We start from the raw sequence: 18,232 nt of genomic DNA, 5'->3' as shown, positions 1-18,232 counted from the left end.
AAAAACCCCTGAATTACCACATAGGTGCAGACACTCCACATAAAGACAAAACATTAATCCTTCAAAACCAAGCAATGAAATAGAAAAACACAATTTAATTTAAATCAAGTGCTAAATTCCAGGTACATTTTTTGGAAGTTAAATTTGTTCATCAGACAAACAGCAGACCCGGTTAAAAACTTTATTTTAAAACTCAATGGACCATCCAAAATAGTTTGCTTTTATTCTCCAAAAAAACAATACTAAAGTTTAAAACAATTTCTATGATGGGTTTTAACAAAAAATCAACCGGAAACCCCATATAAGTAAAAAAAAATGGCCCAAAAAAAAAAACAAAGTCAATAAAGAAAACTCATATGTTGGAAAAAAATTCTTATTTATGTCAAAATAATAGTTATGACTTTATATAGTAAAAAGCAAAACATATTTGGGACAGCATAAATATTTGGTATTAAAACCAAATCCGTTGTTGCAAAAACAGGTTGGTGTGATGCATTTTAAATTTAAATTGTGTGACCCAAAAAAATTAAAATGACTTTAAAAAAAGACAAGATATAAATCTCCATGGCAAAATGAACAACCATGCAGTTTCATCAGACTATTTAAATATTTTCCAAATTAAATTCAAAGGGGGCACCACAAATTTTTAAAAGGGCCCAAATTTTTTAATCAGTGGAAAGCCACATACATTTTAGGGGAATTCGAATTCATGCATTTTGCCTGTAATCATGGACTCCACCCTCTGGGGGTTTTTCAAAAAGGTTTTTTTAAATTTAAAAGTGATCTAAAATGGAATGAAATTTGATTATAAATTTTTTGGGGTTTTTAAAACAAAATTTAAAACTGTTACACCCAGCAAATTTAGTTTTTGGAAATTTTTTGGTACAAAAGGTCAGTTAATGTTTTTGGGGGTAAGATTTATAAAAAATTTTACAAGGTGTTTAAATGCAAATTTTTTTTGGTTCATTTATTTTTTCCCTGGTGGACAAGGGGAATTTTTAAAATTTTTATGGTCATTTTTAAATACAATAAAAATGCTAAATGGGTTTTTGAAATTATTGTTGTTTAAAATTTAAATTAAATTAAATTTGGTATTTTTTAAAAATTGATAAAGCCCCCCGTTGGTAACATTTCCCCCCAAAAAAACCCTATACCTCATATTAGGGCTTTTCATCCAGAAAAGGAGGTCATTGTCCCATTAATTAGACCCTTTAAAATAAAATTTGGTATTACAAAATATCTAACAACTGGCCCCAGAAAAAATTTCCCGTCAAAAGGTCCCCTTGGAAAAAAACACCATCTTATTCTTTTCCCGAATTTTAAAAAACCCAAAGAGTGTTGGCATGTCCACTTAAATCCCAATCCCCCAGGCATTAATTTAAACCTTGCATACAATCAAAACTAATGGGTTTACCCAAATTCAGCTCTAAAGACACACAGTACAACCCTTTGTGCTTCAAACCTTGACTTTAAAAAATTCATGGACTGTTTGCCCTCCAATTCAGAATAAATATTGGGAAAAATAGCCGTTTTATGGCTGGGTTTGTATAGGCTCTGGGGCCGTAGTACCCAAACCGAACCATGAATTTAAACTGCGGCAGTAATAAAAACCCCGTCAACATACAGACTCCACCCTCATATGTTTGGGTTAATAATACCTCAAAATGCAGGCTCTACGGCTGTACAGAAGAAAAAATGTGTGAAATGCAAACCCACAACCCTGACAAGCCCCAATTGGTAAGCAAGCAATATTACATTTGGCTGTTTTATAAAACCCATCTCATTGTGGCCCCCAAACCCTAAATACGGGGATAACCCCGTGTCACTGATGCCCGTCTTGGGTATGGGCATTGTGTTTGGTACAAACATTAAGATTCCAACACTGGAGCGCAGTAACTCAGTGGGCCAAAACAAAAATTTAAAACTGTAAGGCCAAAGGTTTTTAAAAAAAGAAAAATCAAAAGTAAACCCCACATTACCCCAAAAGCCCGGGCCCCAAAAAAATCTTACATAACATTCTGGGTTTATATCTACTGGGTTTTTTAAAGGGATATGTCAAAAAATTAAAGGTTACAGAAAATGACCTCTTACTGATGAAAGACAAAGGTTGAAAGTTGTGGCTGGAGGAAAACACAGGCCAATTGCATTTGGGTGTGAAAATCAATTTGTAAAAGGTTTTGGTGACATAGTCCTAAAAAACAAACTCTGGCTGCACCCTGTACTCTGCAATCCCAGATAGCCGAGTTTAAGATAAAGGGGGAATCTGTGGTAACACAAAACATAAACTCCAAACACTGGCCAGTTGCAGAAACCCCACATGGGAGTTTCCCCAAAAATAAAATGTTGACAGGGATTAAATATGTAGACCCGCCTTCCAACATGTTAAACCAACAACTCCTCAGGACAAAACTTACATTCGGTCAGTTGGAAAATCCTCCTGTTTGTGGCCGTTCCACAGGTATGTTTTTAGAGGTATTCCCTACCCTCGGAGCTGTTTCCAAAACCCCAAAGAAGTTGTAAGGGAATAAAACCAACACCAGAGTTCCAGTTATAGGGTGTGTTTGATGGTATTGGGAAGTTACCACAGCTGTTCCACATCAATCAGCTAGTGGGGGCTCAATTTTTGAGGCCACAGTGATCAAGCATCACTTACCCAAATGCTGCCAAGCGCAGGTGTCTTCCCAAAACCACCCAAGAGGGGGGAGGACAACAAGTAAGAAGGGGGGGTAGGAGGTAAAAGTAACATGTGCCATTCCGACAGGGTTTTAAACCCCGCCTGACAGTATTTCATTTCATGTCTATAGTTATTGCATGCACCACAGGCACATGTTGGAGTGTCCAAAGGTTATTTTCTGACTCGCAACAGTGTAAAGGGGGATAAGGAGGTGTATCAGTGTGCCAAAGAAAGGGCAAGGCCACCCATCCTCAAACACCATTATCCGTTGGCATCAGGAAACTTCCAACTATGTTTGCCCTGTTTGTATACATGAGAGGTTTCGGGTAATCAAAGGGTATGTAAGGTGTCACATAGAAGGATGCTTCAGTAGGCCTGGGATGTAGTAGTGGAATGGGGAATATTCCCACCAAAAGAAATTTGCCCAACTGCTCATGGGTGATTCTTCACATTTAGGGTTACTTCCAAACACAACAAAAAAACCCACACCACAACAACCACCAGGGGGGATGTCTGGATTGGCCCACCATGTAATTCACCACCATTGGGTTATAGTGTGGATTGGCAATCTTCCATGTATTTTCAAAAATTCCATAAATGGATGGGTTGGGATTTTGCACATTAAAGCAGTTCTGTGCATGTGGAAGTTACCTTGTTGGGGAGTTTGTAGACAGATTTTATATCAATGTGCCACCTGCCTCATGGTGAGAAATGGAATGGAAAAGGTTGACCCTACCACAGACACAAACAATTCCCTGGGTAGTCATCTTCCATACAGGGCATTATAAAGGCAGGTATGTCCTTTTGGGTTTTTTATTTTTGACTCACAGTTGTTGCAGGTGTAGTGGGGCTAAAAAGCCGTTAAAAAACCTATTTAGGATGGGGGGGTCCAGTTCTTTGCACTGCAATACACCCTGGGTTTTCTGTCAATATGGGGAACTAAACATATTTGTTGCCTAGCCAAATGGTTTTTATGAACATGGGGGGGATTTCTTTAAACAAGGGTTTCCTATATTGTTCCCCAGCCAAAGTCCTTGGGGATGGATTTCCCCCAGCCCTTTCCCTTTTAATCTGTTATCCTTGTGGTGGACATTGTGAAATAATGGCCCCCCTATAAGAAATTTGAAAACCCCCCCCCAATGGTCCCTTTATTCACATCAAGCTATAGGATCCCCCCCCCCCACAAACACACACCAACACAAAACAAACCCCACAAAACCTTTTTATGTGCCATGTTGGGATTAAAATCCTACCCAATGTCATACACTACACTTCCCCTTATACCCCATGGATTACCCATTTTTCCCAAAAGGGTATTTCAAATGAATACTAGCGGCTTGCCCAAAATAGGGCAAGGAATTGTGTGATGTGAATGGCCCAAAATTGATCCCTAACGCAAAAAAAAAAGTTCTGGTTGCCCTGGGAGAGAAACCCTACCAACAATTTGCAGTTTGGATTTACCCCAGAGGCACTCTTTCCCGGGTTTTCAAAGTGAAACATCGAGGGGGGTTTAAAAAGGAAGATTAGGTGTGAATTCAAAGATTTACACCAGAAAAAAACCTTTCCATTGGGGTAGTTTTTAAACATAATGGGATTTTTGCAGTTATAGGACCCAAAGAGTTACTGTTTCCCAAAAGGTGTATTTAAAGTAATACATCCAGGCCCAAAATGGGCAATGGAAAATTTATTTGGGTCAAACATAGGGTTTAAAGAAAAAAAATTGTTCTTTTGGAGTTTTCATTTAATGGGGTTTGGAATTTATAAAAGCCCCTTGTTTTCCCCTTTGATGGGGCTTACCCTTTTTTTTTGCCTTCTAGAGTCCTGGGTAATTTGTTCTGGGTCCCCATCCTTGGGGTTTTTGCGGAGGGTTTTTGCCTCACGTAATTTTGTTCCCGCTGGAGTTTTGGGTGAGAACACCCTAGCTTTATTAATGGTGAGGTTTAACTGTGTGGTTGATGGATCAGATTTTTTGATCTATTTCCCCTTTTGGTTTGACATGGCCCTTTTTATGTTAGGCAAAATCCCTCTGGGGTGGGACTGAAAGGCTGGGTTCCAGTGGGCAGCATGGACAATTTTTGAGCCTTTATTTTTGGTGAAATTTTTCCTCTAGTGTTTTAGAGCGTCAGTTTGGGGCTTTTAAATTCCATTGGCGAGAGTGATGGTAAAGGGGCATGCCCCCTTTTCTGGTGGAATCCCCTTAGGTGGTGGGAAAAAGGGACTTTCCTTTCTTTTCTTTGGGGTAATGAGAACTATCCCCGGGGGCCCTAAAACCCCTTTTTCTGTGGGGACACCTTTTACTAGGGTAACTTTTTGATTTTTTGGCATTTCTTTTAGGCCTGGTCGGGGTTTTTTTGAGCCCTTCTGGAATATTTTCAGATTTTAATTTCCAGTTTAGATTGCAAACTTTGGCCTCCCCCGGTTTTTTTTGGAAAAAAGATGCCAAACAATGGGAGGACTGAACCTGTTTCCCCCCACTTGTCACTTTTGGAGTCATTTTAAAAAATGTTTCTTCAGTACACAGTTGGCACCCACTTGTGTTAGGGGTTAAAATTTAATGATGAATTTTTAAATTCCAAATGGGGTTTTATTGAAGGCCTTTTAGGGCTGATTTCCCCCTCAATGGCTTTGGGGACTTTTAAAAGAACAATTTAAACATATCTTGACAAACCAAACCCGGGTTTTCCAGTGATTCAAAATTTTTTAATTTTAGACCCCCATGGGCAATGGTTGCAATGGGGGTAATTTCCCATCTTGGCCCTTTGGGAATGGGGCCACAGTTCAGTGGCCCTCCTTGACAGATAAAATTATTAAACACCCTAGCTTGGGTTTTTTCATTTTATTCTAGCCCAGGGGCCCTGCCCATGGATGTGTGTTTTTTGGAAGGCTTTCCCTTTAATTTTGGGGCAAAAAACCCCCTTTAAAATTCCCACCAGTTGGCAAAATTTTGGGAATTTTAAAAAAAAAAAAAAAAAAAAAAAAAAAAAAAAAAAAAAAAAAAAAAAAAAAAAAAAAAAAAAAAAAAAAAAAAAAAAAAAAAAAAAAAAAAAAAAAAAAAAAAAAAAAAAAAAAAAAAAAAAAAAAAAAAAAAAAAAAAAAAAAAAAAAAAAAAAAAAAAAAAAAAAAAAAAAAAAAAAAAAAAAAAAAAAAAAAAAAAAAAAAAAAAAAAAAAAAAAAAAAAAAAAAAAAAAAAAAAAAAAAAAAAAAAAAAAAAAAAAAAAAAAAAAAAAAAAAAAAAAAAAAAAAACCCCCCCCCCCCCCCCCCCCCCCCCCCCCCCCCCCCCCCCCCCCCCCCCCCCCCCCCCCCCCCCCCCCCCCCCCCCCCCCCCCCCCCCCCCCCCCCCCCCCCCCCCCCCCCCCCCCCCCCCCCCCCCCCCCCCCCCCCCCCCCCCCCCCCCCCCCCCCCGCACCCCCCCCCCCACCCCCCCCCCCCCCCCCCCCCCCCCCCCCCCCCCCCCCCCCCCCCCCCCCCTTTTTTTTCCCAAAAATTAGTTTACATTCACAAACCCCACCCAAAATAAAAATTTCAAAAAGTTATAGGACATGTCACAGAGCTCACTGGGCTGCCCCTTTTTTTTCCCCCCCAAAGGTGGTAAAAAATTTCCCCAAAAAAGGGGGGGGTTTTTTCCTTTTTTGTGTTCTAGGGTGGTAGGTTTAGAATTTGAGCCTTGCTGTCTGGGAATAAAATGCCTACCTAACTAGTACATCACACTACAGCTTTACACAGTTATAGGATGTGCCACAGAGCTCACTGGGCTGCTTTTCCCCCAAAGGTGTATTTCAAAGTGAATAACATCAGCAGCCCTGCCAAAGTAGGGCAATGGAAATTGTAGTGACTGTGAATGTCCTCAAAAGCATCAATCAGTACACAAACACCCACACATAGTTCTACAGTTGGCATGTCTGGGAATAAAATGCCTACCTAACTAGTACATCACACTACAGCTTTACACAGTTATAGGATGTGCCACAGAGCTCACTGGGCTGCTTTTTCCACAAAGGTGTATTTCAAAGTGAATGACATCAGCAGACCTGCCAAATTAGGGCAATGGAAATTGTAGTGAGTGGGAATGGCCTCAAAAGCATTGATCCCTACACATACACAGTTCTACAGTTGCCATGTCTGGGAGTAGAACTCTTACCTAATTAGTACATCACACTACAACATTATTCAGTAATAGCACACACCACAGAGCTTACTGGGCTACTCCTTCCCCAAGGGTGTATTTCAAAGTGAATGACATCAGCAGCCCTGCCAAAGTAGGGCAATGGAAATTGCAGTGAGTGTGAATGGCCTCAAAATCATTGAGCCCTACACAGACAATGCTCTACAGTTATCATGTCTGGGAATAGATCTCCTACCTAACACATCACAGTAAAGCATTAAACAGGTATAGCACACACCACTAAGCTTACTGGACTATTTTTTCCCAAAGGTGTATTTCAAAGTGAATGACATCAGCAGCCCTGCCAAAGTAGGGCAATGGAAATTGTAGTGAGTGTGAATGGCCTCAAAACCATCAATCGGTACAGAGACAAGCACCCACACATAGTTCTACAGTTGGCATGTCTGGGAATAAAACGCCTACCTAATTAGTACATCACACTACAGTATTACACAGTTATAGGACATGTCACAGAGCTCACTGGGCTGCTTTTTCCCCAAAGGTGTATTTCAAAGTGAATGACATCAGCAGCCCTGCCAAAGTAGGGCAATGGAAATTGCAGTGAATGTGAATGGCCTCAAAAGCATTGATCCCTACACAGACAATGTTCTACAGTTGCCATGTCTGGGAATATAATTCCTACCTACCTAGTACATCACACTATAGCATTACACAGTTATAGGCCACACCACAGAGCTTATTGGTCTACTCTTTCTCCAAATGTGTATTTCAAAGTGAATGGAAACAGTAGGCTTGCCATATTTGGGCAATGGGAAGTGCAGTGTGTGTGCATGGGCCATAAACCATTCATCTGGAAGCAGACACACAACACTCAGACACACACAGGTTTATATTTCATAGGTACGTGTATACAACTGGTAGGTGAATACTGACTTGTACAGTCATGTTACACAGTTATCACAAGCACCACATACACTATAGTGCTGAGGGATACCAGAGGCAAATGTCTACAGTGATTGACATTTGCACATCATGTGGTTTTAGCCAATTGGATGTGTGCTGGGTGGGACAGGCCTCATGATGGGAGGCTCTTTGTCACTGTCTGCCACTCTATTCCACACATCTATGTATGTGTAATTTTAGCCTATTATGGTGTGTTGTCCTTGGATATATGTGTGTATTCCTGTCCAATGTGTGTGCAAAGCATGACTGGTGTGCAATGAGGAGTGTGTGCACAAACATCTGTGACTGTCAGATATGTATAGTCCACTGCTGTTGCCAGACATGGGCTTCATTTCAAGTGTGGGAGCATGCCCAGTATGACCTTCTGTATTGAATGTGTGAATCCATTCCAGGTAGGTTGTACTCCAGTGCAGGCTTTTGTGTTCTACACCTACAGCTAGAAACCTGTTTCTGCGGGATATCTGTAGATCGGTTGACAATATGGGGTCAAAATGGGCAAAGAATAGTGGGTTACTGTAGGTAATTGTGTCTGTGCTGCTTCTGCTACATGATTTTGGTGTTAGCAGAGATATTCAGACATATGTATTGCTTTACACTGTGATGTTTTATGTTATCAACTACTGTCAGGTATACATATTTGCTTGCAGTAATTTTCTGCGGAACACAGGGTGAATGCAGCTGTGTCCAGTATTGTGGTCTGCAGCCCACATATTCTTGCACAATCATGCCATTCTGGAGGGGAATCGGCAGACACTTTCTAATGGGTCAGTGTAAATAGTTCAGCACCTTGGTACAGTGGTGGCTGAGGATCCCATGCTTGTACATCCATCAATGTGACAGTATGGCCATATCCTACTGTGACCATACCTCACAGCTGTACAGATTCACACAGGTTACCCAGAGGCAGGGGTCATATTTCTGGACATTACCCCTTCACATTGTGGTTTACAAGCAGGTTTGTAGGCACCCATTCCTGTGTTTGCAGGCAGGGATAGTATGTGCACATGGCTAAGTTTCGGACTTCACACACTCCATGCCATCCATGCTCCTACCCCCCCTCTCTATTATTCTATCCTCTTCCAAACATTATGCAAACATTATCTGATAAGTTTCCTATAGTTATCGCTTCATCCCAGCAGTAATTTGGTGTTGGTCCACAGTTCAGGCAGTAGGACATGGTGGACATGTTATTGGGATTTGTCAATATGGCCTTGTATTTGGGTTCTGTGGACTGTGTTATGTTGTTAATTGGGAGTCCATGACATAACATACATTGGCAGTTTGGGTGAGACTCAGGCCTTTAGCAGAGGACTGTAGGACATTTGGTAGTGATGCAGGCCAGCTGTAGCAGGCCATTGCATTGTGTCACTCCTACAGTCCCAGACTGCAAGCCACTATATTCCCCTGGGGTGACAGGGTAGGTGTGCAAGGTGTTAATATCAATACTTTCTGTCATTATTGATCCAGTGGTGTGGATGTTGGCATGGTGCTGCTTACAGCTAGGGATACACCTGCATGGGACATCTCTTCTGCATGCTGCATTCTGTGGCTATTGCCATACAGAGGTGGGGGTCATATTGTACTCATTCCCAACAGCAGGGATAAAACCTGTGAAGCACCTGTGGGTGATGGTGGGGTGAGCTAGGTGCATGTGTGCTATGGACACTACTTGCATCTGACTCACAGATATACATGGGGCATTCCACTTATGCTGGCTTGTGCAGGGACATCAGCAGTTTCCCAATACTTCATACCTGTTTGGTATACGGGTTTGTAAAAGGCAGATCATGTCTCCTAAACCTGATAGACTTCTTTGAAGCCATCACCAAAGCCGTAGATGAGGGTAAGGTGGTTCACACAGCCTATCTAGAGCTCGCCAAGGCTTTTGACACCATCCCCCACTCTGGAATTATAGATAAACTCACTAAACTAGGTATAAATACCTATGTCACAAGATGGGTTGCCAACTGGCTCACTGACAGAACCCACACTGTGAAAGTAGCAGACTCCAAATCCAGCTTCAGACCAGTGACAAGTGGAGTACCACAGGGTTCAGTCCTGGGTCCTCTCCTGTTTGGTATCTACTTCTCTGAAGTACAGGCCAACACAGAAGGTCTTTGGTTAATGAAGTTCACAGATGACTGCAAACTAGGAGCCATAATCAAAACTCCAAAAGATGTGGACATCCTATAAAAGGGCCTTGCTGAGACAGATGCCTGGTGTCAAAGCCATGGCCTCAAGCTCAATGCCAAAAAGTGCATTGCCATTCCTTTTGTTAAAAACTCAGTACCCGTGAACTACCACATAGGTGGTAGTCTACTTAACACAGAAAGTGTGATAAGAGACCTTGGGACACAGGTGGACAGTAGTCTCTCCTTTGATAATCACATCACCACAGTAGTCAGGAAATCCTTTTATGTGGCACATCTCATCACAAAAGGTTTCTCATCCAGGAAAAATGAGGTCATTGTTCCCCTCTACTCATCGCTCATTAGACCCATTATATAGTACAATGCCCCTTTTGGTATGTACCTCACAAGACATCTACAACAACTGGAAAGGCCACAGAAATACCTCACAAAGAGGATTACCGGCCTCAAAGAGATGCCCTATGCAGACCATCTCAAAAAACTGCAGCTTTACTCCATTACATATCGCCTACTCAGAGGTGATCTCTGCCTAACACACAAAGCTATGTCAAACCCAGAGCTTTTAAACATGCTCCACTTAAAGAAATCCCAATACCTACGAGCTACACACTCTAGGGACCTAAACCTCGTCACCACAATAAACAGAACATGCTGGAGGGATAGATTCCTGTCCCAGAGACTTCTCATACTCTGGAACAAACTACCTATCTATATCAAACAAAGCTCCTTATTAGCACTGTTCAAGAAAAATCTTGATGATTGGATGGGAGATAGGAAATTCACCCCGGGGATCACTTCTGTGGCTCTGCTCAACAGTGGCACAGGAAAATAATTTTCTTGGGTGGCGAAAGCCAGGTTACCTTTGGCTAGGCTTATATAGGCCCTAGGGCCAATAGCCTAGTACCTACCTATGAACCTATGAACCTGTGACCTTTGTGGTCTGCCAGTGTTTGGCCAGACGACATCGGTATTCCATACTACAAACCCAGCTAATGTACTGCTAACCTGTATGTACAATTCCAAATGTGTGTGCATTTCACAGTAACATATTATACACTGTCTGTCTGGGGTCCTTCCACCTATGTACTGTTTGTATGTCTGAGCCCACATTCATGCCTTGTCCATCTTTCAGATGGTGACAGATACTACATTGAAACATTTACTATGGCTTACTGCTGGAATGTGTTTTGCTGGGATGCATTGTGTTTGGCAGTTGTGAGAACCTGGCTCTGTCATCGGCAGTACTGGCCAATGGCTACCAGGACAAACCTTACCATGCCTACATGCTGACCACTCTCACACAATATACAACACACACCAACCTAACACACACAGCTCTGCATATTGTACACACGCTACAATCTATCCTGCTACTTTGGCCGGCTCAGGTAATCTGTGCTCCACTGTTATTATATCTACACATACATGTTACTACATTTCTACATAGGATTGTGGAGACGGGGCACACCTGACAACTGTACACATTTGTTATGACTGTACTGGTATTTCAGGTACTCAATTTCATTCTGCATTCTGACCTATCATGCAGACTAGAGACATATCAGTGTACAACAGTTCTTATGTTTGATTGACCTACATTTCAGTTTCAGATTTCTTACCCTTCAGAACTAACATCCCACTGCCTGACCTGTTGTAGTCTGTCTGTGTAGGTCTGGAGGGGGGCTGTTCTCCATAGTCATCAATCAGAGGCCTTAGCACAGCCTTTGTTTGTGTTTGCCTATGCCTGTCCTGCTGGCTGAGACTGTTGTTGGGTATGTGAGCCTCCCTGATTGGCATGTGTGTGTCCTGTGGACACACATTTGGCACACCACATTTCCTGCAGTGAGTTTTGCCGCCTTGTCTACTACTGGATACTATGGTGACACCAGTATTTGTTACAGATTTCATGCTGCCACTATAGGTGTCTACTATCTGCTGGCATTCCATTCAGCCACCCGATTCCCTTGCATGCTCACATCCATACCATAGATACAAATAACAAAACATACTACTCCATTCAGCAATTGATAGGGAGAGTGACTTACCTTGTTGCTGTGCCAGTATTGAGGATGGTGCTGGAGGGCTGACTATGTCAGCTCTGCATAGTACACTCCCTATACAAGGTTAAGCACAGGTAGTATCATGTTTGGCATCCCTTTTACTGTATGTGCGAGTCAGAGAGAGGTGTCATTCCTTGGGTTCCTACCATGTCAGTGTATGTGCTATGCATTGCCTCTTTGCCAAGGCCTGAGCATACTGGGCACACCTCTTTCTGCTGACTGGGGCAGGCTCTGGTTGCTCCTCCTCCAAGTCATTCTGTGCCTGTGCAGGCCTTGGCAATGGTGGGGGGCTGTGTGGAACTGCCCCGTGCTGTTCCTGCTGCATCTGTTTCTGAAGGATCATATTGTGTAGCATGGCATATACAATGACAATTTGGGTACATGTAGCTGGTGAGTACTGCAAGGCTCCACAGTATATGTCCAGGCACCGGAACCGTGACTTCAGCATCCACATCACATGCTCTATTATGATTCTGGTCTGTGCGTGTGCCTCATTATGGAGTTCTTGTTCGAGTGTGTGTGCATTTCTGATGGGTGTCATCAGCCATGGCTCCAGTGCGTAACCAGCATCCCCCACTAGTTGGCAATAAGGGATGGCCCCACTGGCAAATGTCTGGTACAGCTGCGTCATATGCCAGATGTGGGAGTCATAATAACTTCCAGGGTAGCCAGCACACACATTTATTATAATGCCCTGGGCATCGCACATGACCTGGCAGTTGATGGAGGGGAAGCCCTTGCGGTTGATGTAGACCCCACCCTGCTCGCTGGGTGGTACTTTGATGTGTATGTGCATACAGTCTATAACATCCACTACCTCAGGGTATTCTGCTATTTGGTGGAAGAGATGCATATTGCTGGTCAACTCCTCACGGCTGTTGCAGAAATATATGTGCTCACTGGCATGTGCTGACATGGCATCCAGGAACTGGTGGAGTACCCTGGATGCTGATGTCTGTAAGATCCCCATGATATCCCCAGTTGGCCTTTGGAAGGTACCATTGCCTAGTATTCTTAGGCCAAGACATACATTGGTATCCACTGGGATGGGTTCCCCTCTGTTGGTTCTGTGTGTGAGGCGTGGCAGGCACAGCTCATCAATTTGCTGTAGGAGGTGCCTGCCCACCTATAGCGCTCCACTATCTCCAGCTCATGTAGCCCCTGGTAGGTTACCCTGGGTCTGTACACTCTTCTTCTTCTACTCACTGTGGATTGGTCATCAGAATTCTCATCGTCACTACCCTCAGCCTCTTCCACATATTGATTTATGAGAGTTAATGCAACCCGTATCATTTTGTTGCTTTTGTTAGGTAAAATTTCCCTGCTTGTGTACATCGGTGGTGTAGAGTTTGTGGGAAAAACCAGAGGGAAAGTGTTTGCATAGTTTATAGTAGTGTACTGGGCTGGGCTGGGCTGCTGCCTGTGTAATTGGCTGATTCTGATACATTTCACCTGACAGCTATGCTAGTTCTCCTTGATTACCTTCTTACTGCTGTTTTCCCCTCCCATTGCCTTCCTGTTTAAGCCTCGAGGTGCGCCGTGTAAACACAGTGCTCAGATGTGCACGGAGCTTCTATTTCCTGGTTTACTTTTTTTTTTGTTTAAAATGCGGTGTGTGGCACGTACACCTGCTTAGGCAATGTAAGAGTGCTTGGCAGCTTCAGACACATCCCCTTGCTTAGCTCTGATAAGCTAAGGGCAAACCTGAGCCACAGGGCTACATTTAGCTTACAGTATGCCTGACACACCCCTTTACGATGTCAGCTAGCTCTTAGGCTTGCACCATGGTCTTCCTGCACCTACACAGTTGGGTGCAGGCTAGCCATGAAGGGGAATGTGGGATTCAGTATCATTCCCCTCATTTACATAGGATTGCCTGCTAATGCCTAGTTACAAGTCTGATACTGAGCCTTCCCCTTTAGTAACCACTTTTCACTGGCAATGTTGTCTTTTGCCTACCATTGAGTATAATGGCAAAATTGTGATTTTGGCTAGAATGCTTTTTTCAAGGTTTTTTTTTTTTATTTTTGGGCTGATCCAATGAGCGCGCCACTGCCCTATGATTAAATGGCCAAAATCGGCCAAAAAAAAGTTATTTTTTTTTTTATTTTTGCAACTGTTTTCCATGTCAATGGCCATATATTTGACCATTGGCATGCTTAATACGTTATATACACCCTTTATTTAGAGCTGTCATGGCTCCGTTTTGTAGTTTGCAGAAATGTACTCAGTTACTAACCAAGTACATTTCTGCAGATGACACTAGACCTGCACGGCCAGCTACCAGCTTCCTGGATCGCAAATTCACCTCATATACATAGTTTTCACCTGAAAATGGGATAATTTGCATACAGGAGCTGTGTCCGTGCAGGAATAGTGCAGGAGCGCTTGTGCATGTCCTGGGAGCTTGTTCCTGCATCTCTTGGTGCCCATATTTTCTCCAGCAGCTCCTGCACTATTCCTGCACGCCGTGCAGGGCTTGCTGAATCCCAGGGAATATCCTATATTGCTGCAACATTTTTCTTTCTATCATCTGAATATAAGTCTTTAATATGATTAGATTTAATAATCATTTTGTTCTAGAGGCTAATTTATGCATAGATTTTAGATTTATAGAGAAGTTTGTTAATCTAATCTTTTCTAAATGTATAATAGTTTTATGATTTAAAATTTCTAAGTATTTATTTTATAATTATTGATTTTTTTCATCAAAATTAAATTGTCTTTTTGACTTTCTAGTTTTATTTTTTTTTTAATTTTTCCTTTTAATTCAATTAAGTCCTTATCCCACTGCCTTTTCCTTAAAGCATACTAATTCATAATTTTGCCATTTAAACATGATTTTTGAGTGTCCCATATGTAAATATCTGATGTAGCTTCTGTATTATCAAATTCAATGTAAGTCTGAATTTCTTTATTGAAGTGTTTTTAAAATCTTTTACGTTAGTTATATAGGAAGGTATTCTTTTATTAGGAATATTATTATTATAGTTCAAGATAAGCTTGAATGTTATGGCATTGCAGTCAGAAAGTGAGTAGAAACATATATGCTATCAATTTTTGATTGTGGCACATGCCTATGAAAAGTGAGTAAGAAAAAGAGAAGCTAAGACAGAAAATGCATTAACATCTCTAGTTTGAAATAAATTAATGGCATTTATTAATGCTTTTGTTGAAGCTAATATTCTACATTTCCTGGTAATATTACAATCTTTCTCATTTAATATACAATTAAAATCTCCTGCCAAAATTATACTACCTTTTGTAAAATGAATAATCTGGTCCAATTGATGTTTAACTGTTTTACCTCCTATACCAGGTATCCAATATATATTATTGAGGATGTATAATTTCCTTTTAATTTCTATTGTTACTGAGCAAAACATCCCTTTATCATCACTATATGAGTTTAAAATGTTTGGCAAAGGCATATAATTTTTCCATAAAATAGCTACTCCCCTCCTTTTCTGATTGTATTGGGGAACTAGCTAATACAGTATAGTATTTATTATTAACTCTATCTGCGTCATTTGATAACAGATGGGTTTCTTGAATGAAGATAATCTGAGAAGAAAATAATTAAAAAAATTTATTTAAACTACCCCCTTGTTCATATGTTCATAGGTAGGTACTAGGCTATTGGCCCTAGGGTCTATATAAGCCTAGCCAAAAGGTACCCTGGCTTTCACCACCCAAGAAAATTATTTTCCTGTGCCACTGTCAAGCAGAGCCACAGAAGTGATCTCCGGGGTGATTTTCCTATCACTCATCCAATCATCAAGATTTTTCTTTAGAGTGCTAATGAGGAGCTTTGTTTGATATAGATAGGTAGTTTGTTCCAGAGTATGGGAAGTCTCTGGGACAGGAATCCATCCCTCCAGCTTGTCCTGTTTATTGTGGTGACAAGATTTAGGTCCCTAAAGCATGTAGCTCAGAGGGATTGGGATTTCTTTAAGTGGAGCATATCCAAAAGCTCTGGGTTTGACATAGCTTTATGTGTTAGGCAGAGATCGCCTCTGAATAGGCGATATGTGATGGAGTAAAGCTGCAGTTTTTTGAGATGGTCTGCATAGGGCATCTGTTTGAGGCCGGTAATCCTTTTTGTGTGGTATTTCTGCGGCCTTTCCAATTGTTATAGATGTCTTGTGAGGTACATACCAAAAGAGGCGTTGTACTCTATAATGGATCTAATGAGTGACAAGTAGAGGGGAACAATGACCTCTTTTTTTCTGGATGAGAAACTTTTGTGATGAGGTGTGCCACATAGAAGGATTTCCTGACTACTGTGGCAATGTGATTATCAAAGGAGAGACTACTGTCCACCTGTGTCCCAAGGTCCCTTATCACACTTTCGGTGTGGTAGTTCATGGGTACAGAGTTTTTACCAAAAGCGATGACAATGCACTTTTTGACATTGAGCTTGAGGCCATGGTTTTGACACCAGGCATCTGTCTCAGTAAGGCCCTTTTGTAGGATGTCCACATCTTTTGGAGTTTAGATTATGGCTCCTAGTTTGCAGTCATATGCAATCTTAGTTACTCATAGACCTTCTGTGTTAGCCTGTACTTCAGAGAAGTAGATACCAAACAGGAGAGGACCCAGGACCGAACCCTGTGGTACTCCACTTGTCACTGGTCTGAAGTTGGATTTGGAGTCTGCTACTTTCACAGTGTGGGTTCTGTCAGTGAGCCAGTTGGCAACCCATCTTGTGATATAGGGATTTATACCTAGTTTAGTGAGTTTATCTATAATTCCAGAGTGGGGGATGGTGTTGAAAGCCTTGGCAAGATCTAGATAGGCTGTGTGAACCACCTTACCCTCATCTACGGCTTTGCTGACCGCTTCAAAGAAGTCTATCAAGTTTAGGAGACACAATCTGCCTTTTACAAACCCGAATTGGGTGGAGTCCAGAGTTTGGAGATTATCAATGTCATTGTTTATAAGTTCCATGATGATATGTTCCATAGGCTTGCAGACTAGGCTCATCAGGATAATGGGGTGGTAGTTTCTGGGGTCTGTGGTGGCTCCCCCTTTGTGGAGTGGGGTAACCGTCGCTGTGCACCATTCAGTGGGCACATAGCCTGAGGTGAGGCTATGATTGAACATGGTACTTAGGTGGGGTGCCAGTTCAGTCTGTAGTTCATGTAGAATGCAGCCTGGGATGTTGTTAGGTCCCATGGATGCTGTGTTTTTGGCTTTGGAGAGTGTGTTTTTTACTTGTGCAGCTGTGATTACAGGAACTTTGCATTCTTACGGTATAGAGATGGGCCCCTTAGGGGATGAGAGGGGGGTATAGTTAGCACTAAATCTATCTGCCAGGATGCTGGCAATATCAGTTGGTCCTGTATATTTACTGCCATTGTGTTGTAACTCAGAGCAGATCTGAGTGTTACCATTGAGATTCTTGACAAAGCTATAGAATGCTTTGTGGTTGTCTTTAGAGTCAGTGGCGATTTTGTTTTCGTAACTAGCTTTAGAGGATTTTATGAGGGATCTCAGCTTCTTACTGAGGATGACCAGGGAGTTCCTCATATCATGGCATTTTACTCTTTTTTGCAACAGTTTCTTTCTTCTGTTGTAGAGTTTGTTTATGGCAGGGGACCACCAGATTGGCTTCCTTTTTTGGAGGATAGCATCTTGGTTCTGTTAAGGATTGCACGATCCATGCACTTGTGTAAGTGCTTATAAAGTGCATTTGTGTAGAATTCAGCAGTCATACCTCTATTGTCCGTTAGCATGGGTGTCGTGAAGTTTGCCACTTCTGTCTTAAGAGGTGTGAAGTTGGCATTGGAGACATTTTTTATAGTGGTTTCCCTAATGTGGGGTGGGGGAGGGATGTGGATGTCTAGGGTGATTAGCTTGTGGTCGGATCTGACCAATGAGGAATTGACCTCTGGTCTGGAACACCGGTTGCCCATGTTGGTAATAACCAGGTCTAGGATATTGCTGCCCCTGGTGGGAGTGTGGATAAGTTGATCCAAGGCATTCGAATTTATGAATTCCAGAAAACGTTGAGCTCAAGAGTTGGTACATGAGTAGTTTTCCCAGTTAATGGTGGGGTAGTTGAAATCGCCAATTATTAGGGTGTTAGGTTGTACCCTAATATTTTCCAGTATATCAAGAAATGAGGAGTGGGAATCCTGGGGCATGCTGGGGGATCTGTAGCAAGCTATAGTTTGGATTGCGGTCTTGTCCAGAGTTAGTCACACTTGGATAATCTCTGATGCATTATGCTGAGCAACTAGCCTGGAGGTGTGGATA

This window comes from Protopterus annectens, chromosome 10.part0, assembly GCF_019279795.1.
Source record: "Protopterus annectens isolate FY-2018-M chromosome 10.part0, PAN1.0, whole genome shotgun sequence".
In the NCBI taxonomy this organism is placed as follows: domain Eukaryota; kingdom Metazoa; phylum Chordata; order Ceratodontiformes; family Protopteridae; genus Protopterus; species Protopterus annectens.
This window is presented reverse-complemented; position numbering follows the sequence as displayed.